We start from the raw sequence: 22,072 nt of genomic DNA on the forward strand, positions 1-22,072 counted from the left end.
ATATGTGAATTACAATGAATTTTGCAATGGAAAACAGATGCTCCCTCGTTGAGGACATGCAGGTGATGACAGGCGTTGCATTAGTAATATGTACATGCCGTAAGTCTGCAGCAGCTGGTTTCACTTCCAGCGGCAGCATCAATATATCTATCTTTCCCAACCATAAACTGTACCCTTCCCTCTGGGACAATTTTATGTTCTGCCAGGTACAGTAATTGGCTATAGCTGTGGCTGCCTACAAATTTTTATAGTACAGCTATTATTTTAATGTTGGAACTGCAAAAGTCCTGGGAGATTACATCAGTTAGGCCCCATAATCTCATAAAATTAAGCAAATTGCACTGCCAAAAAAGCACAGCGGATCTTTGTGTATGAAACCCCACCATTTACAAGGTTACGGTCATCACTAGAGGTAGAGGTCCGGTGCTCTAACGCTCCAATCCACTGCTGAACTCCACAAGATTTTGGAACGTGCTTACTTTCTGACAACCAAAGATAAATAGGAAGAGGTTACAGAGGGAAGAGTTCCTTTATCTCAATGCAGCATATTCAGCCAAAGGTGAGCCATGTCAAAGGTTAGTGGCCCAACTGATAGTCAAACCTACAAACTCAGGCCAAATAATTTTCTTCTGTCTGTGGTCCACCATTCATTTCCTGAAAGTGGTGACTAAAAATGCACAGTTAATAATCCTCATATATTCTCTCCAGATATTTTGTCTTGGCAAGTCAAAGGTATTGGTAAGGTTGATCAGACTAGAGGTTTTCAGATCCTTACTACTAGCTTCTAATTTCCACATCTTCTGCATGTCTTGTCAAAGAAATGGCATCTTGAAGAGGTGAAGGTAAAATAGGCACTGATAAAATTGCTGGAGGAAAGTGTGGACAGTATCAGCAGATACAGGGTATGTTGATGGAGTGGTTAAGTTACAGGACCAACAGTTGGAGATCATTTATTATTTTTTATTCCGGTTAATTTAGAGATTCAGCATAGAAACAGGTCCTTCTGACCCAATTACACCCACTAACCTACTAACTCTGTATATCTTTGTAGCATGGGAAGAAACCCGAGCACCCAGAGGAAAACTGCACAGTCACGAGGGGATCTCACAAATGCCTTACACACAGCAGTGCATTCCAATGTGCCATTCACTTTATTTGCTCAAATGAGTTCTAGACCATTGACTCAGACACAAATTAGAATCCCATTAAGGCAACTGGGGAGATTAAATTCAAGTCATAAAATAAATATGGATTTTCTTTTAAACAAAAAAACTCGTCTCAGCATGAAACCGCGGAATTGTCTTAAAAACCCATCTGGCTCACTAGTGCCCTTAAGGGAAGGAAAACTGCTGTCAGAATCTGACTCACCTCCATCTGAGTCAAGACTCACATATATGGTTGATACTTAATTGTCTCCTCAGCTCAGGGGTAGTTTTGGATGGACAATAAATGTCAGCAATGTGCACATCCAGTGAATGAATAAATTAGGATATTGGCTCGAGGGAGCCTCGAGGCACGCAGAGGAGACATCTGCAAACTGCAAGGGGGAAGACATCCAGAGCATGCTGTGAAGCTGAACTGAATTGCTTATTGTCACCTATACAAAGATACAATGAGAAGCTTTGTTTTGTGTGCTATCTTGGCAAGTCAGCCCAGAATTAAATACAGCAGGTAGTGCACTAATAAAATGGACAGAGCATGGTGCTATTATGACAGAGTGCAGTTCATAAAGAAAGGTGCAGACGAATAGTGGAAATGCAGAAATTATAGAGGAACTCAGCAGGCCTCGCAGTGTCCATGGGAGATAAAGATATATAAACTTATATAAAAAGAGGGGGGGAGTAATATTACTGGTCAGGGCTAGTATCACGGCTATAGAAAGGGTGGCATGGGTGGAAGTCAGAAATAGAAAGGGAGCTATCACAATGTCCTGGGAGTATTCTATAGGTCCCCAAAGAGCCCTTGGGATACCGAGGAGCAGACAAGCAGACACATTTTGCAATGGTGCAGGAAATATAGTTATGGGTGATTTCAATTTCCTTAATATTTACTGGAACTCCCTGATTGCAAAAATGATAGATGGAGTTGAGTTTGTCAGGTTTGTCCAAGAAGGATTCCTGACGCAGTGTGTGAACCAGCCAACGAGAGAAGAGGCCATACTGGATCTAATTCTGGGTAATGAACCTGGTCAGGTGACAAACCTCTTGGTGGGGGAACATTTTGGTGAGAGTGACCACAACTCCCTGAGCTTTAACATAGCTGATGTATAAGGATAAAGGCAGACAAAATGGGAAAGTATTTAATTGAGGAAAGGATAATTATGGTGTGATGAGGCAGGAACTAGCGAGAGTAAATTGGAAACAGATATTCAAGGGTGAAACCACAGAACTAATGTGGAGGAAGTTTAGGGACCTCTTGTGTTGGGTTCAGGATAGATTTAAGCCAATGGGGCAGGGAAAAGATGGTAGGAAAAGGAAACCATGGTTGACAAAACAGAAAAGGCATCTTGGTCAAAAGGAAACAGGAAACAGGAGAGGCTGATGATGAGTATATGATAGCACGGAAGGAGCTTAAGTTAGGAGAGCTTGAAGGGGGCATGAGAAGGCCTTGGCATAGGATTAAGAAGAACCCCAAGGCATTCTATGCATATGTTAAGAATGATGTCGAGATTGAAGGTGGGGCTGCTAAACAATAAAGGAGGCAAAGTGTGTTTGGAGGTGGAAGAGGTTGGGGAGGTCCTAAATGTTTCAGTATTCACAAGAGAAAAGAACCTTGTTCAGGATGAGGTCAGAATAGGCCTGTGTGCTGGACAATATGAATATTAAGAAAGAGGAAGTGTTGGTTCCTCTTAAAAACATCAAGATTGATAAGTCCTCTGTGCCGGGTGTGATATACCCAAGGTTGCTGAGGGAAGAGATAGCTGGAGCAGTAGCTATGATCTTTCAGTCCTCCTCGGCCACAGGGTAGGTGTCGGAGGATTGAAGAATGGCAAATGTAGTCCCCTTGTTTAAAAAAGTTAATAGGGAGAATCTTGGGAATTATCGACCAGTGAATCTTACGTCAGTTGTGTGCACAATATTTGGAGAGTATTCTTAATGAAAGGATCTATGAGCTTTTAGAGAAGTACACTCTACTCAAGGATAGTCACCATGGCTTTGTGAAAGAAAGGTCATGCCTTAAGAGTCTAATTAAGTTTTTGAGGGGGTAACAAAAGAAATTGAAGGGTAGGGCAGTAGATGTGGATATTAGCAAGGCATTTGTCAAGATTCCCCATGAAAGACTCATTCAGAAAGTCATGAGGCATGGAACCTTGGCTTGCAGGTAGAAAGCAGAGAGTAGTCAGCGACCAATGGAGTTCCGCAAGAATCTGTTCTGGGACCCCCTGCTCTTTGTGATTTTTATAAATGACCTGGATGAAGAGGAGGATGGATGGGTCAGTAAGTTTGAGGATAATACAAATGGTGGAGGAGTTGTGGATGGAGCTGAAGGTTGTGGAATGTTACGAGAGGATATAGACAGGATGCAGAGTTTGGCGGAGAAGTAGCAGATGGAGTTCAATCTGGAAAAGTGTGAGGTGATGCATTTTTGAAGGACTAAAGAAGACTGTGTACAGGGTTAATGGTCGGTTACTTAAGAGTGTGGATGAACAGAGGGACCTTGGGATCCAAATCCCTCAAGGTTGCTGCATAGGTTGCTAGGAGAGTTATGAAGGCCTATGGGATGCTGGGATTCATTAATGGGGGATTGAGTTCAAGAGTCAAGAGGTGATGTTGCAACTCTACAAATTGCTGGTTGGACCACACTTTGTGTTCAGTTCTGGTCTCCTCATTATAGGAAGGATGTGGAAGCTATGGAGAATATGCAGAGGAGATTTACCAGGATTTAACCTGGATTGGAAAATAAGGTTAGCAGAGCTGGAACATTTCTCTTTGGAGAATAGAAAGATGAGAGGAGACTTCATAGAAGTCTACAAGATTATGAGAAGCATAGATAGGGTGGACAGCCAGTGCCTGTTTCTAAGGGCAGGAATAGCAAACACCAGAGGACATGTGAAGGGAAGGATGTTCAGGGGTAAGTTATTTACACCGAGAGTTGTGGGTGCTTGGAATGCCTTGGCAGGGTTGGTGGTGGACACTGAAACATTAGGGGCATGCAAGATACTGAAACAGGCACATGGGTGGAAGAAAAATAAATGGCTCGGGGTCGGGAGGGTTTAATACTTTTATAAGGATATATAGGTCAGAACAACATTGATGGCCAAATGGCCTCTACAGTGTGTAGTTTTCTCATCCTATAAACAATGTTTCAGGCCTTGAATTATATCTTTCAGGCCGAAAACTTTGGTTATATATCTCTACCTTCAATGGACGCTGTGAAACCCATTGAGTTCCTCTAGCATTTCTGTATTTTCACTGCAATCACAGCATCTGCAGACTTTTGTGTTTCATTACAGTCTAATAGTGCAGGGGAATTGTCTTTTATCATTGATGGGTCTTGATCATTGATGGGGCTGCAACATTGCCCATTCTTTTCCCTCCCACTAATGCTGCTCGACCTGTGAGTTCCTGCAGCTTGTTGCTGCATTGATGGAAAGGAGATGGAGAGAGTCAGAACCTTCAAGTTCCTGGGCGTTCTTATATTGGAATACCTTTCCTGGAGACAGTACAATGAGAAATCTGTACTGTCTCCAGCAAATGAACTTTACATCGGTGAATATAGGTGGAAGGGAAGAAGAGAAGAAGCTGAGGTGACGGAAGAGGAAAGCTTTCTGAATGGAGAGGGAAGGGAACTCCTATACACTTATGACCTCTTTCCTGTTCGCTTATACATCTTCCCCTGCCCCTCCCTCCCTCCTCCCCCCACTTCCCTCCTCTCCCCACCTTTTTGTTCAGGCACCTGCCTGCTTTTCACTCATACCAACCCCAAAAAAAGGTCACCCTTTAGCTGCTGCATGACCAGCTGAATTTCTCCAGAACATCTATGCATTACACTACCACCACATTGCCTGCAGACTTTCCTGTTTTACATACTCATGGTTTCAACAGGATTAAACCAAGTGTTTAGTCATCTATGACTTATTTAATCACCTTCCATCTGGTTTAACTTTTACCTGCAGAATTTGAGAGGAGAAAGTTGGCAAGAAAAAAAATCTAAGTTAAACCTCCTGTGTTCCAGTGTAACAAAATAAGTGAGCAAGAGTGAACTCCTGCTGTTCACCAAATACCTGACCCCCGGGACAAAGGCCAGGCATTCATCTCATTTTCAGTTTCGCTTCTGCCAAGGAATTCCAAGTCTAAACGTTTCAATGCATATGGTGTTTTATATCCAGATATTATCTTGAAGATTTAGAAGGACTCTGAATCTGGTAATACTATACAAAGTAAATATATGGAAATATGTGGGATACTGGAAAAAAGAATGAAAATTGAAAGTGTGGCAAATACTTAGCAGGTTGGGCGGTATGTGTTGGGATAGAAACGGATCAAGCACCTTTCATCAGAAAGATGAAAAAGCAAATGTGTGAAGCTGCAATGAGAGGAATAGAAAGAAATAACAGTGATCGTGTGAAGGCCAAGGGTCTCCACCCTATCACAGTTACCCAGATAACACAAGTTAGAGAGAGAGAAAAAAATCCAAGCAAGTTTGCAGGAACTGTGACAGGAAGAATGCAGAGAGATCAGAGGAGGGGTGGGATGGTAAATTCAAGGCGCAGGCAACAGAGTGCTCAGGGTCAGTCTGTGGACTGAGTGCTGGTGCCCTGTAAAGAGATACTTGTACTGCAATTTCAAGGAGATCTCATGGCGTACACCTGGTGCAGTGCACTGGACTGGAAGAAGCTCAAGGTAATGTCTGCTTCATCTGGAAGCACCACCAGGGTTTCAGGGTAGTAGGGAAGGGGGAGGTAAAAGGGCAGGTATTGTACATCCTCGGGTTGTGTGGGAAAGGGTTGTGGGAATGAAAGTGTCTGCAAGAAGAAATCAAGGTATCTCCAAAGGAAAGGTCCCTTCAGAAGACTGAAAGTGGAGCAGGGGAAGGTGGGGTGGTGGGGGGGGGGGGGGGGGGGGGTGGGGTTTATATCCAGTATTGGAATTTCGATAGTGGAAATTCTGGAGAATGATCTTTTTTTTATCTTCCATCATCTTTCAACCTTGTAACTCATTATTGAATTCAACTATTTCAGCTAATTAGCTAGTCCTGTTTGGGGAAGAACTGGCCAAATATAATGTAAGTGCATCTGCCTTATCTCAGTGTTTCTCACTTCATAAATGCTGTCTGATCTGCTGGATATTTTACCTTTGTTGCAAATTTCCAGCAATTGCTGTGTTCGACATAACCATAGAACACTATATCACAGAAACAGGTCCCTTCAGCCCTTCTAGTCTGTGCCGAACCACTTCTTTTTTTACTTCGTCCCACTGACCTGTACCCAGTCCATAGCCCTCCATATCTCTTCCATTCATGTACCTGTCCAAATTCTTCTTAAATGTTAAAAAAATTTTAAATGATTATTGAGCATTGAAAAAGGAATAAGCTGATTATTATATAATGGGGTTAAAATTGATCATTTACCTTTTGATCCTAAAATCGTATTTCTTTTAGTCCAAACCTTTAACAAATGTTTTAATACCGGCATATTACATTCCTGCAACAGATTCATATTCCATCGAAATATAAATTGATGCACCTCAACTTCAGAAGTACAAGCCATCTCCACTTTCACCCAACTTGGAGGATGATCCATGTCCATCAATCTGCTAACAAATTTCAACTGAGCTGCTTCATAATAATTTTGAAAATGAGGTAACCGAAGTCCACCTAATGCATATTTCCATGTGAGTTTATACAATGCTACTTGCGGTAATTTACCTTTCCATAAAAATTCCCTCACTATTTTTTTTAAATCCTGGAAAAAACCCTTTGAAAGGGAACATGGTATCAACTGAAATAAATATTGAATTCTGGGAAAAATATTCATCTTAATACAGTTTACATGACCAATTAAGGTTAACAGAAGATCTTTCCATTTAGTTAAATCTGCTTTAATCTTTTCAAATAAAGGAACATAATTTAACTTATATAAAGATTGATAATCAGCATTTACAATTACTCCTAAATATTTGAGTTTATCTGACCATTTTAATTTTATAATACTTTTATATTCTGAATAGTCACCCTCTCCAATTGGCAAAATTTCACTCTTATCCCAATTAACTTTATATCCAGAAAGTTCTCCAAATTGTAATAAACATTCCTGAAATTGTGACAAATACTTAGCAGGTTGGGCGGTATGTGTTGGGTTCTGTCAAATATATCAAGACATCATCTGCAAATAAATTAATCTTATATTCCTCACCTATAACTCTCACCCCTCTTATCTTTTCATTCTGTCTTATCATCTGAGCTAATGGTTCAATAGACAATGCAAACAAGAGTTGGGACTCTAAGGGTATAAATACATGGCAGGATTGTTTTGAGGAAGGACAACTTCTTTCTTTTAACCAATTGAGGGAACAATTTGATATATTTGAAAATTCTTTGTTTGTGAGTCTGATGTCTGTGGTGGATAAGTTGATGGAAAGTGTTCTGAGGGATGGCATTTACAAATATTTGGAAGAACAGGTATTGATAGATAGTAGTCAGCATGGTTTTGTCAGGGGTAGATCATGCTTAACAAACCTTATAGAGTTTTTTGAGGGGGTTACAAAAAAGATTGATGAAGGGAAGGCTGTGGATGTTGTCTATTAAGACTTCAGTAAAGAGGTGAAGATGGAGGTGTTCAAGATTTTAAAAGGGACAGAGAGAGTCAACGAGGATGGGCTTTTTAAATTAAGAGTGGGGGATATTCAAACCAGAGGCCATGGTTTGAGATTGCAGGGGGAAAATTATAAGGGGAACATGAGGGGAAATTTCTTCACGCAAAGGGTATTTGGGATGTGGAATAAGCTTCCGACAGAGGTAGTTGAAGCAAGGATGTTATTTACATTTAAAGAAAGACTGGATAATTACATGGAGGGGAGAGGATTGGAGGGGAGAGGATTGGAGGGGTATGGACCAGGTGCTGGGACTAGGAGGGTAGGGATTTCTTCTAGCATGGACTAGTAGGGCCAAACTGGCCTGTTCTGTGCTATATATGGTTATATGGTTATATGGTGTTCTACCAGCTTAGAGCTTTGGTAAAAGCTATTTATGGTAAAGAGATGATTTTACCTGTAATGATGAAATTTGAATCTTTGATTTCCTCTATTCCAAAGAAGGGTTATATTTCAGTTATGTATCAAGTGTTACAAGATAGTATGGATAAACTGGAATGGGAGCTAAAATGGGAAAGTGATTTAACCTTTATTTTTCAGGAAGATAATTGGGCGGATATGTGTTATGATACTGTAACTAAATTGATGAATGTACGATATGGAATGGTTAATTATAATTTTTTACGTCAGTTATATTTAACTCCAGAGAAATTGAAAAAATATGGTTTTAGTAACTCAGATTCTTGTTTCAGATGTGGTTTATGTACTGGAACTTTTTTACATGCTGTTTGGTCTTGTGTTAAAGTACAACCATTTTGGGAAGGAATTAGGTTAGTTTGGAAAAATTATATAATATTAAACTACCGTTAGATCCATCCATTTTTTTTATTGGGTTAGATGGTTTCTTTAAGGGGATTAGGGTTGGATAAGTTTCAAATTGCATTTGTATGTTTAGTGTTGTCTGTAGCACGAAAATGTGTAGCTAGTACATGGAAAGATAATATAGAGATTAGTGTAATACGCTGGCTAATGAACTGAAAGCTTGTATTATTAACAAAAAAATTACATATAACTTGCATGAGAATTATTCTTTATTTGCTAATAAGTGGTTTCCTTATTTGGAGTATATGCATTTAGATATACTTTGATTTATTGTAAATACTTTCTGCTTTTCATTTCATTTATATTTGGCTCTCCTTAAGAGAGCTGGCTTATGGGGTGGGAGGGTGGGGTGTGGTTTTTGTTTTTTTTTATATATACTTATACAAAATTGTTCTTATTGGATTGTATGTTTTTTTTAAATGATTATTTAAATAAATAAAGTTTAAAAATTGTTAAAAATTGAGCCCACATTCACCACTTCATCTGGCAGCACACTCACACATCACTGTGTGATGAAGTTCTGCCTCATGTTCCCCCTAAACTTTTCCCCTTTCACTCTTAACCCATGTCCTCTGGTTTGTATCTCACATGCCCTCAGTGAAAAAAAGCCTACTTTCATATTCTCTGTTTATCCTCCTCATCATTTTAAATACCTCTATCAAATCTCCCCTCATTCTTCTACATTCCAAGGAAAAAAATCCTAACCTGTTTAATCTTTCCTTGTAACTCTGTTCCAGAAGACCACACAACATCTTTGTAAATCTTCTCTGCACTTATTGATATCTTTCCTGTAGTTAGGTGACTAAAACTGTCCACATAACTCTAAATTTGGCCTCACCTATGCCATATACAACTTTACCATAACATCCCATCTCTTATACTCAATACTTTGATTTATGAAGGCCAATATGCCAAATGTTCTGTTTAAAAACCTATCCACCTGTGATGCCACTTTCAGGGAACTATGTATCTGTATTCCAGGTCCCTCAGTTCTATCACACTCCTCAGTGCCCTACCATTCAGCATATACTTCCTTTCTTCGTTTGTCCTTCCAAAATGCAGCACCTCACACTTGTCTGCTTTAAATTCCATCTGCCATTTTTCAGCCCATTTTTCCAGCTGGTCCGGATCCATCTGCAACCTTCGAAAACATTTGTTGCAGTCCACAACACCTCCAATCTTAGTGTCATCTGAAAACTGGCTGATCTAATTTACCACATTATCATCCAGATCATTGAAATAGATGACAAACAACAATGGTGCCAGCACTGATCCCTAAGGCCCACAGGAGTCTAGTCGCAACTAGTCTGAGAAGCAATCATCCACCCACACTCTTTGGCTTCTTCTGTCCAGCCATTGTCAAATCTAGTTCACTACCAGTCCATGAATACCTAGTGTCTGAAGCTTCCTGTGGGACCATGACAAAGACCTTACTAAAGTCCAGCTAGACAACATTCACAGCCATCAACTTTCCTGATAATCTCCTCGAAAACTCTATGAGATTGGTCTCACAATCCTACCATCTTTTATTTATTTTATACTCTTTAGGAGGTAAAATTCACATAGCATATACAGACCAAATATCTGAGACCTAAGAAGAATGTTGATGAGCAGAGAGCTCTTGGAGTGCAAGTCCAAAGCTTTTTGAAAATGGGGGCACAAGTGAATAGGGTAGTGCAACAGACATTTACTGTTTTCCTTCTTAAGCCAAGGCAGAGAATTTTAGAGTTGAGATGTCTTGTTGCATTGGTAAGATTGCAACAAACAGGCTTATGATGAGAGGGGAGAAAATTAAAGGAGATCTCGGGGTTAAGATATTCACACATAAGGGATGATGAATATCCAGAATGAGCTGGCAGGGGCAGGTGTAATTAAGTTAAAGGGCACTTGGACAGGTATTGGATGGGAGAGATGTAAAGGACTACAGGTCAAGTGTGAGTAAATGGGATTAGTGCAGCTAGGCATCATAGAGGAAGGCGTGATACACATTTCTATGATTCTCTCTCCAGCTTCCATCATTCATCTATTAGCCAGGAAATGATGAAAGCATTATGTAAGCTAGGACAGAAGAAATAGGAGCAGGAGTCACCTATCTAGCCGGTCAAGCCTGCTCCACTATTCAATAAGATCATGGCTGATCTGGTTGTGGACTCGGCTCCACTTGCGCACCTGTTCCCCATTACCATTAAGTCCCTTATTCTTCAAAAATCCACCCATTTGTGTCTTAAATATGCTTTAATTAGACAGTCTCTGCTACTTCACTAGGCAGAGAATTCCCCAAATTCACTACTCTCTTGGAGAAACAGCACCTCCTCATCTCGGTCTATACACCTGGATCGCCTTGTCTCCACTGTGCTACAAGCATTCCCTTTGTCCTTTCTACCGCTCTCCCTTCTCTGCAAATTAAATCCACATGTTTGCCCACTTTTCCAGTTCTGATGAGGAGGCTTTGACCTGCCTCCCTTCCAGAGGTGCTGCCTGATCTGCTGAGTATTTCTAACTCTTTCAGGTTTGCTTTCACTCAAGTTAAATTTTATTGATCAAGCCATCATTCTCTGCCACATGAAAACCAGGACACTTTTTATATGGTGATCTTGTTGTTAGAAATTAGAAACATAGAAACATAGAAAATAGGTGTAGGAGTAGGCCATTTGGCCCTTCAAGCCTACACCGCCATTCATTTTGATCATGGCTGATCATCCATAAATTCCATTTTATGGAACAATAAATCTCCTGGTGATAAACAAGACAATCTGTAGATGATGAGGTCTAGAGCAATGCACAAAAGTGCTCAAATTATGCTCACTGCACCCAACAATTCAACAGGGAGCAAAAAACAAACTTAATCATGCTGAAGTTCCACATTTCTGACGTCGATCTGCTGTTTCCAGATTCAGATTTCAGATTTATTGACAGAGTACAGACGTAACGTCACAAACAACCCTAAGATTCTTATTTCCTGTGGGCCAGGCAGAATTACCACTTACTGGTTTCTTGTCTTTGGCTTGGCTTCGCGGACGAAGATTTATGGAGGGGTAATGTCCACGTCAGCTGCAGGCTCGTTTGTGGCTGACAAGTCCAATGCAGGACAGGCAGACACGGTTGCAGTGGTTGCAAGGGAAAATTGGTTGGTTGGGGTTGGGTGTTGGGTTTTTCCTCCTTTGTCTTTTGACAGTGAGGTGGGCTCTGCGGTCTTCTTCAAAGGAGGTTGCTCCCGCCGAACTGTGAGGCGCCAAGATGCACAGTTTGAGGCATTACCACTTACTGGTAATGCAAAAAAAATTACACAATGTAAACAAATAAACAAATGTAAACAAATGACTGTGTAATTCAAAGAAGAAATTAAAAAAACCAATAAAGTGCAGAAGTCAGAGTCCTTAAATGAGTCCCTGACTGAGTTTGTCATTGAGGAGTCTGATGGTGGAGGGGTAGCAGCTGTTCCTGAACCTGGGGGCTGTGAGTCTTATGGCACCGGTACCAACAGAGCATGTGCTGGTTGATGTGGATCCTTGATGTCCTTGATGATTGCTACTGCTCCTTGAAACTGAATGATCACTGATCACACTTGGCGCACATCGGTCACTTGGCTCACAAGAGACGTTATGTAGCCTTTTCAGCTTTGGGCACACACAGAATGTGTAGCCAGTTGCACTGCATATCATCTTAGTATTAATATCATGCCAGCTATTAAAATAAGAAGCGTTTCAGGGCAGAATTGGAGTGCTAGAAATAGTTTCCCTGCACTCTTTTTCTCTCTAGGAGTGGCAATGGTGTGGGACTACAGTGCAAAGAGGGAGCTAGAGTGAAAACAGCAATGGTCTCACCAAAATTGCACTTAAACCTGCAGAGAATTAGTCTCTTCTCAGAAATGCAAGGACAACCTTGCATAGCCTTGGCTTTCTGATTGATGAATATTGATGATGAACAGTGTTGGGAAAGATTGAGGATTGAAAATTGAAATCTTCTTCTGGCTATCCAAACCATAGATTCCCTTCAGTCAGTTTGAGGGGTTTGATGTGAGGATATCCCACTCCTCAGAAAGGAACAGCATGTGCATGAATGGAATTAGGTGAGTAGGGGTTGCGCAAGTCCCAACCCACCTCTCGACTTCCCTTCCCAGATCCAGTGGCATGGTGAGGTAAAAGACAGCTGGGGAAGATCAATTGCAGTGATGGCCAGACCAAGCTTCGATGAAAGGGATGCCCTTTCCACACTTTACGACACAATACTACAAGAGGGTTTGTCAGCTCTTTGACAGGTCTTGTTTTTCATCCTGCAGACTCTAGCCATCCTCTGCAGCAAGCAAGCCTGACAGAGGAGCTGGTTTAGTTGCTGACTACTGATCATGCAACAGGTAGTATTGAGTTACATGGTGCCAATAGCTCTCAGATGAGTGACCTGGCAAAGTAAACTTATACCAAAACAAAACTATCTAGTTCATCTACTCGCACTTTTTGGCACTTTAAAAATTGGTACTTTTTAAAAAATATTTTATTTACAAATTTTCAAGTCAAACAGTGCAAAGGACAATATGAGTTTCTGAAAAAAATGGTAATATACATCCATTAATAGCTATTGCATGTCTAACTATGATTAACCATACTTCCCCTCCCCCTAATAAAAAGCAAGAAAAATAGAAAAAGAATGGAGGGCAAGAAAACAAGATAGTTCAAGACTAAAAAGAGAGAGAAAATTCTAAGAGGTTGTCAGGTATGCACCGTCCACCTTCTGGGCCTTAAATTATTTAGCTTTTCTAGATCCAGGGGAAGGGTACAGATGGGACACCTCGAAGTGAGTGGTGGGGGTGGGGGGGGGGGGGTGGGAACTAAAGATTTACAGTTATTTGCCGTAAATATAGCTGGTAAATGTTGATAAAAACATCATATTTGTTCCTCAAACTGTAAGTGATTTTCTCAAGGAGAACATATCTTTGCATTTCTGCATTCCAGTGTGCCATTTCTCAATGGGAATCAGACATCCAGGTCACCGCTGTACATTCTGAATAAGGGATATTCACCAGCTTAATTCACCACCATCCAATTTCTTAAATATTCCCTCCTTCTGCTGATCAGATTGACTCCCCCAAGATGCTTTTCATCTGAAGCTATTTAACACTACCCAACCTGTGTCCTCCTTCTAGAAGGACAGAGAGCAGATGCAGAAGGGAATCTCCATGTTCCCCTTCCCCAACAACTTGACCTGGAAACAGATCACTGTTTATTCAATGTTGCTGAAACCTCACCTGTTGAGACACTAGGCCCTTTCAAACTGCAGTACCTGGGAAGCCCTCCTAGGATCCAGTTGTAATTGTTGGGTCTTGGGTGCAAGGTGCACCTTTCAAAACGAAGGCAGATCTACCTGCTAAATCGCCAACAAGGCAATTTAAGGGGGATCCCTATGCCGCGATGACATGGTGAATGACGCATTCATGATGTTCAGATGCAACTCTACAGTGCTGACATCACTGGAGTAAGCGCGTCGGCCATTTTCGTTTTCAAATCGGCCGTGGAGGAGACCTGGGTAAGATCAGGGACCCGGTTTGGTTCTGACTGGGTTGAACTGGTTGGACCCTTTCAAATTTTCACGTAACGGGTGCTAACTGTGAAAATTGCCCAATTAACCCCATTTTGCATGACAGTTTGAAAGGGCCTACTGTGAGAACATCTCCAGGCTATGGCAGGTACAAGGACTGCAGTAGATCATGTCATGGTTTGCCACCACTTACTTAAAAATTGATGCCTAGATCCTGTGAATAAATCCTTTTTGCACAATATTATTTACAATAGTAAAAAAGCTAATGCTTCCTGAGTAATTGGATGGAAACTTACAAAGAAAGGAAAGAGAGAGAAAGATAAACAGAATTAGCATTTCATGTCAAAGAGAACCTTCGCCAGGGTTCAAATGAAGGCCCTTTGACACAAAACATGAACTTTGTATTTCTATTCATAGACACTAACTGACCCCCTGAGTGTTTCCAGCATTTTCTGTATTTATTTCAGATTTCCAGCAGCTGTGATGCTGTTTTCATTGCACAACTGAGCTGGAGACACTCATCGAGTCCACGCAGCACCCATAGGAAGTAATGGGCAGCCAGCGATACGGGGCTGGGGTCTGCTGAGTTTCTCCAGCACATTTGTGCATCGCACTTGGCCCCAGCAACCTCAGGTTTTCTTGTTTAACTGCAGTTTCACTTCGATGGATAGACTGAGCAAAGTCTGCACCCTGTTTCCATTGAGCCATGGAAAGAAAACTCGTTTAGGGCAGGAATCAGATGGATCCCAAAACACATTGTTTATCATCAGGCAACCCTAACAATTCCACATCTCCTAGAAATTTGAATTCTAATCAGGAGGATTAGAATTTAATTTTGCAATGTTTTTATCTGATCATTATAAATTATTAAACAGATGGTAATAATTAATTTTCAAGGTCAAAACTTTATGCCAACATAGCAACTGCTTGATAATAATTTATATACATTTTACGTACAGCTTAAAGTGGAATTTTCTTGCCCTCTACTGATCATACCAACACTATACTATATTAGTATAGTTAAACTTGGATTATGTGCTGTTTTCCTGGTTAATTCAGCATTGATCTGGTAACAGAAAAAGAGGACTCTTGTTTCACCTTTATTCTAGCATCGAATAAAATATCACACACAGAGCTACCACACTGCACATGAGCAAAATTAGCAATCAAAGCATTAATCTCAAATCACACATAAGCGGGTTAGACCTTCACAAGACAGTGGACTCATCAAGTAAGCACAGCAATTAAAACAACACTCATGAAATACTGAGACATTAATTAAGTCAGGTCCCCAAAGCCCAAGCAACTTGTCAGAACTTAGTTCTTTTGAAGTTCGAAGGAGCAGTTTAATTTGTGTGCTACTTTGCAATTATAAAGTTTTACCTGCTGCGTGGCTGCATGTTTTATTAGAGCTCAGAGCTTTGTAAAACTTACAGCAGTTAATTAGGTTATTACCAAGGCAAATCATTTGCAAAATTTATGCAATTCTTCCTTAAGTAACCCTGGGTACATTTAATACTTGGTAGGATACAGAAGGGTATAAAGAAAAGTCCTCATTTTGTTATTGGAGTCTTTACTTTCTCAATTTTTTTTTCTGAAGACAGAACTTGCAAGAGTAATAACTATTAAAATTTGTCTCTGGAGCTTTATAAACATAATTAGAACAATAACTCATAATGGTGTTACGGTTGCATGTTAGATTACCTTTAATTATACAAGATATGCAATAATTATCCTAATTAGCAATAGACTAGTTCAGAACCAGCCTTTCAACATTGATAAGTTCCATACCCATTATGATGACTTCAATATCAATAACTCTACAGCATCAACTAGATACATGAGATGACATGTAACCATATAACCATATAACAATTACAGCATGGAAACAGGCCAAATTTGGCCATTCTAGACTGCACTGATCCAAGTATCCTCCTCTAATCCCACTTAACAGCACCCTGCCCATATCTCTCCATCCCCCTCCCATCCATATACTTATCCAACTCTTTCTTAAATGACAAAATTGACCCTGCCTCCACCACCTTTCCGGAAGCCCATTCCACACAGTAACCACTCTCTGTTTAAAAATTTTCCCCCTCATGTTACTCCTAAACCTTTGCCCGTCAACTCTCAACGCATGACCTCTTGTATCCATCTCTCCTACTCTCAATGGGAAAAGCCTTTCCACATCAACTCTATCTATCCCTCTCATTATCTTAAACACCTCTATCAAATCCCCTCTCAACTTTCTACGTTCCAAGGAATAAAGACCTAATTTGTTCAATCTTTCCTTGTATTCCAGATGCTGAAACCCAGGCAACATTTATGTAAATCTTCTCTGCACTCTTTCTATCTTGTTAATATCCTTCCTAGAACTGCACACAGTTCTCTAAATTTGGCATCACCAATGCCTTGTACAGTTTCATATATTCTTCCAACTCATATATTCTATGCACTGATTTATATAGGCAAGCATATTAAAGGCCTTCTTCACCACCCTATCCGCATGCGCTCCTACCTTCAGGGAACAATGCACCATTATTTCTAGATTTTTCTGCTCCACTGCATTCTTCAATGTCCTCCCATTTACCACTCATGTCTTGCTTTGATTATTCTTTCCAAAATGAAGCACCTCACACTTATCAGAATTAAACTTCATCTGCCATCTTTCTGCCCACTCCTCTAAGCATTTTAAATTCCTCTGCAATCTTTGAAAACCCTCTTCATCATCCACAATTCCTCCTATTTTAGTATCATCTGCATATTTACTAATCCAATTTACCGCCCCATCCTCCAGATCATTAATATATGTGACAAACAACAATGGCCCCAATACCGAACCCTGAGGTACACCGCTTGTCACCGGCCTCCATCCTGACAAACAATTATCTACTACTACTCTCTGGCACCTTCCTTCCAGCCACTGTTGAATCCATTTGACTATCTCCAAATTACTACCCAAGGACTTAACCTTCCTAACTAACCTCCCATGCAGAACCTTATCAAAGGCCTTACTGAAGTCCATATAGACAACATCCATTGCTCTACCCTCATCAACATTCCTAGTCACCTCTTCAAAAAATTCAACAAGATTGATCAAACACAACCTTCCATGCACAAATCTGTGTTGAGTGTCCCTGATCAGACCCTGTCCCTCCATATACTTATATATATTATCTCTAAGAATGCTTTCCATCAATTTACCCACCACAAACTTACAGGTCGATAATTGCTGGGCTAGCTCCTCAAACTGTTTTTAAACAAAGGAACCACATGCACAACATGCCAATCCTCCGGCACTATACCCATCTCTAATGACATTTGAAAAATCACTGCCAAAGCCTCTACTATTTCCCCACTAACTTCTCTCAAGGTCCTGTGGAAAATCCTGTCAGGACCTGGAGACTTATCCACCCTTATATGTTTCAAAAGCTCCAATACTACTTCTTTTTTAATCACTATATTCTCCATATTTACTCCCTTTGCTTCCTTTACCCTGCACAGTTCAATATCCTTCTCCTCAGTAAATACTGAGGAAAAGAAATTGTTCAAGACCTTCCCCTTTTAGCCTATGGTACCTGGTATTCCCAGCCGGTCTCCCATCCAAGTACTGACCAAGCCTGAGCCTGCTTAGCTTCCGAGATCAGATGAGATCAGCCGTTTTCAGACTAGTATGGCCATACCTGATGATTTGATAAATATCCAAGAAGCAGCAAAGGCCTTTTAGATCTGAATGTTGGGTTAACTAGCATCTGGGTAAGACGTAAATCAGATTAAACTGTTCCACATTTAATTAATTTCAATATCCTAAGGAGATGTCATAAAAAAATGGAAGTTGCTCTAAAGCAGGAGATACTTTGGATATCGGATACCATAAGCTGCGTTGAACTAGCAACGGTGGGATAAAGAGAGAGGTAGGGATGGGGAGGAGATGGGGGGGGGGAATAAAAGGCTGATGCAAAGCAATGAGCAGATCAGATGGTGGTGGAGAACTTTCAGGGATGGAGAAAAGCAAGGACATTTAAAGCACAAGAATGTAACATGGCACAGGCACGGTTGTGAGGTATTGGAGGATCTATCACTGAACTGGAGACGGAGGGTGGGGCAGAAAAGTTTCTTCTGGGAATGGAGAGTATGAATCAAGATTTCAGCAAACAGCCTGAAGGAGCAAATAAATCTATGAGGGTTTGGTTAAAAAAATCTTTGACATGTTTCACTTCAGCATATCAGCTGCCAGCACAAATCACAAATCTACTATTGTTCAAAAAGATAGGGCGATATTGGGTGAGATGGCCAGACGGTAGCGATTAAAGGGCATGTTGTACTGAGGATGGAAATGTGGAGAACCTTGCCGTTTTCTTCACACCCCACCCACCCCCCCCCCCTTCTCTGGCTGCAACACAGATATCCAACAGCGTAAACCCCACTTGTTTTCTCACCAGTCCAGTTCTGATAAAATGTCGCCAAAATATTAAATGTCAATGGATTCTTTCTTTGCCGGTGCTGCCTGACCTGTTGAGTATTTGCAGCATTTTCTGCTTCTATTTCAGATTGCATTTGTCGATGGACAACAGTAGCATTGAGAGAGTTTGTCAAGAACATTCCAATGAGAATTATTGGCAAAAGTATTATTTGTGAATGTTGGCTGGATTTTTTGGCACTCTCAGAAATGCACGTAAGGAGTCTTGAAGAACTCAGGAAGAGAACTCAGCAAATGTAAACAAGATCCGAATTTGGATAGTGGTTTGCTAGTGATGTGTCTGACTGAACATTCTAGAAGGATCTGTGGTCAGGGCAGTCTCTGAATTTAAGAGTTTCGAGCTCTGGGTGGATCAGTGGTGATAGATGGAGGCCAGACAGAATGAAGTGAATCTGTGAACTGACTAATCTAGAAAACACAAGGATACAAGAGACTCATCTTATTTGAAATGAAAGGAGATGAATTAAAGCTACCAGGGGAAACACAACAGCTTCCTGTAAACATTCCCCATCTGTCAGTTTCTGCAGGAAACATGTTGTTGTAAACCAACAAAAGAAAATCTTGGTGTTTGAACTGACACTTTCCAAGAGATAAAAGCCTCTAAGCAGATAACCGTGGGGTAGAAATGAGCATGTGTTGTTTATTCAGGGTGAAATTCATTTTGGGCATCTCCTTGCAGCTATTTAAAAACTTGAGAACAATCATGAAGGTCCTCAATGTCAGGATGGGCTTCTTCATGAAACCCACAGGCATTACTGAAAACCTTTCATTCTCATTGCTGCTGTTCCCCAGTTACGATGCTGACACCTCATGCCAAACCTCGAGAGTGTGGGCGAGTGCGCGCACGCGCGCACACACACACACACACACACACACACACACACACACACACACACACACACACACACACACACACACACACACACACACACACACACACACACACACACACACACACACACACACACACACACACCCATCCACCCAAGTGGAAGGAGAGCTGTCTGATGCTGCCGGGATTTCGCTGGCATCCTCGATTCCTCTCTTACAATGCTGTCAATCAATGAATGGAGTCTTCTGAACATTTTCAGTTTCTCCCAAAAACATATGGGGTTGGTAGGTTAATTGAGTGTGATTGAGCCAGGGTTTTAATGGCCAGAATGGGCCATTGTGTTGTATCATTAAAATTTTTAAAAATTAAATTAAAAAATATTCTAATGGATGTGCATGAATTATAAGGAACAGAACAAGGCCAAAATTCCATTTTAATCCTCAGAAGCAATTACAATGCATTGAAGGAGCTTGTAAAGGTAAAAAAAAAAGGTAAAGATTCCATTATTGTTACATAATACTACATTTAGAATATAACATACATGAAATTCTTTAACTTTTTAAGGCAGACAGAGAGAGACTCGCTACTTTGTCCAGTGCCCCTCACAGAAACCTACAGCACCTGGTGTTCCTAGGCGGTCCCCCCTCTAGTACTGACCAGTCCTATGCCTGCTTAGATTTCGAGAGTAAACAATCTCAGGCCTGGCCAGTGAAAAGGGACATGTTTTCTCACAGAAATGGAGCAGAACCAATTAACCTCACGCACACTTGCTGTCAAGCCTGAACTTCAGTTTGTTACATTCAGGAAATGCACTTCATTAATTCCATATTTGTCCATAAATGATAATGACCATTTACAGTAATCTAGAAGTTCTCTAAAACAAAAAAAAAGAACTGGATTCAAGTAAGCACTTAAATACACATACTGTTGCACAAATATTTTACCTCATCTGTCTTCAATGGGGAGAAATTAGTTCAATCGTTACAACATCCAGTAAAGAAGATAGGGCAATAAAAGCAGAAGTTGCCATGTGTCCCTGTGCAACTCAAAAAGAACAGAGCTCACCTTCCTTTTGGTGCCACTATCCAGAATTAATCTTGATTCCCTCAATAACTCAAAATTTATTGACCTCGATACTCAGCTACTGAGTCGCCTCATCCCTCCTGGGGAGAAAACACCAAAGGAATGTGTCCTTCTTTGAGTTCAAGTTTATTATCATCTGACTTTACACATGCAATTGGATAAAACAGTGTTATTCTGGTCCATGATGCACACTGATACACACAGAATACATTTCTCACACAGCACATAGATACATAAAAATATAATATTATATATATATAAATTAACCAATATTAATATTCTGGAATAATTTACTCAATTTTATTATTAAATGGCCCAGGTGACAGGACATCAATCCTTGCCTTCAGTGGCCAAGCCTCAGTTTGAGTTCAAGGCACCCCCAAGTAGAGGAAGCATCAACACCGTCAAGCCTAGAATTAAAATCAGTTCTCATACTTCCCAGCTCATGAGCTTTATCCACTTAATCTTTTACATCACAAACCTGCCGTCCTGGGAGATAGTTCTGATTAACAATTTGAAAGAATTAGGAGTTTTGATTTTCTATCTTCAAATTATGGGTGACACAAAACAACATAAGTGGGAACTGTGATGATGTAATGGGGAGGGGGGGGTCATATTATACTGACTGCTTACTATTGGCTATGGCTGTAGAGATACCCACCCTACTGGTATAACAGATGGAGATGCTTTCCCACTAGCCAGTTTAGAGGTGTCTAGATTCTGTTAATAAAATTGATAAGCCATAGATATGGACCAGACAAGTGTTATACTAATAATATCATCACAGGAACCAAATCCAGGAAATGTTGGAAGAACTCAGCCAGTCAAGCAACATCTATGGAAGGACAAGCCAGATGAAGCTTGGGTGGGTTGGGGTGGGGTGGGGGGTAAAGGGGGGCATTGAATCTTGCTTAGGGCTTGGATAGTATGGAGGGGTGCAATACACAGAAGTGCTGGAGAAACTCAATAGGTCACACAGCATCCATAAAGGGTAACCAATGTTTCAGGTCTGGGCGTTTTTGTTAGGACTGTGAAAAAATAGACAGGAGTCTGAATTAAAATGTGATGTGAGGGAGGGAGAAGGAGGAGGAGAGGACAGAGGAAGAGGGAAGGCAGAGAAGCATATGCTAGCAGATAAGAGATAATAAATAGGTGAGAGGGTAGAAGAGAAAGAATCTGAGAAGTGAGAGGGGAGAGGTTAGAGGGCTGAGAAGGGTAGCTCACTGATAGGCGAGGAAAGGGGGTGGTGAGCTGGAAGAAAGGAGACAGAGGGGTAGTGAACAATAGAATCTGGGGGTTACCATTTTCAAAATGAGCTAGGGGGAGGAAGAAATGAGAGAAAATGGAGCAAAACCAAAGTGCAGGGAGAACTCAGAAGGGAAGGCATCATCTGTAAGATGGTCATCACTTTGGGGACAGATAAAATGGTCATCGTTTTGGGGATTGAAAGATGGTCATCATTTTGGGTTGAGGTCCTGAAGCAGCTAAACACCTTTGTACCCCTAAGGGCGA

General features: G+C 40.8%; 1 pseudogene; it reads right to left on the reverse strand.

Moving 5' to 3' along the window:
• Positions 1 to 17,731: 17,731 nt before the first annotated feature.
• LOC138743733 (5S ribosomal RNA) lies at positions 17,732 to 17,850 on the reverse strand (annotated as a pseudogene).
• Between the last annotated feature and the right edge of the window lie 4,222 nt (positions 17,851 to 22,072).

This window comes from Narcine bancroftii, chromosome 9, assembly GCF_036971445.1.
Source record: "Narcine bancroftii isolate sNarBan1 chromosome 9, sNarBan1.hap1, whole genome shotgun sequence".
Taxonomy (NCBI): Eukaryota; Metazoa; Chordata; class Chondrichthyes; order Torpediniformes; family Narcinidae; genus Narcine; species Narcine bancroftii.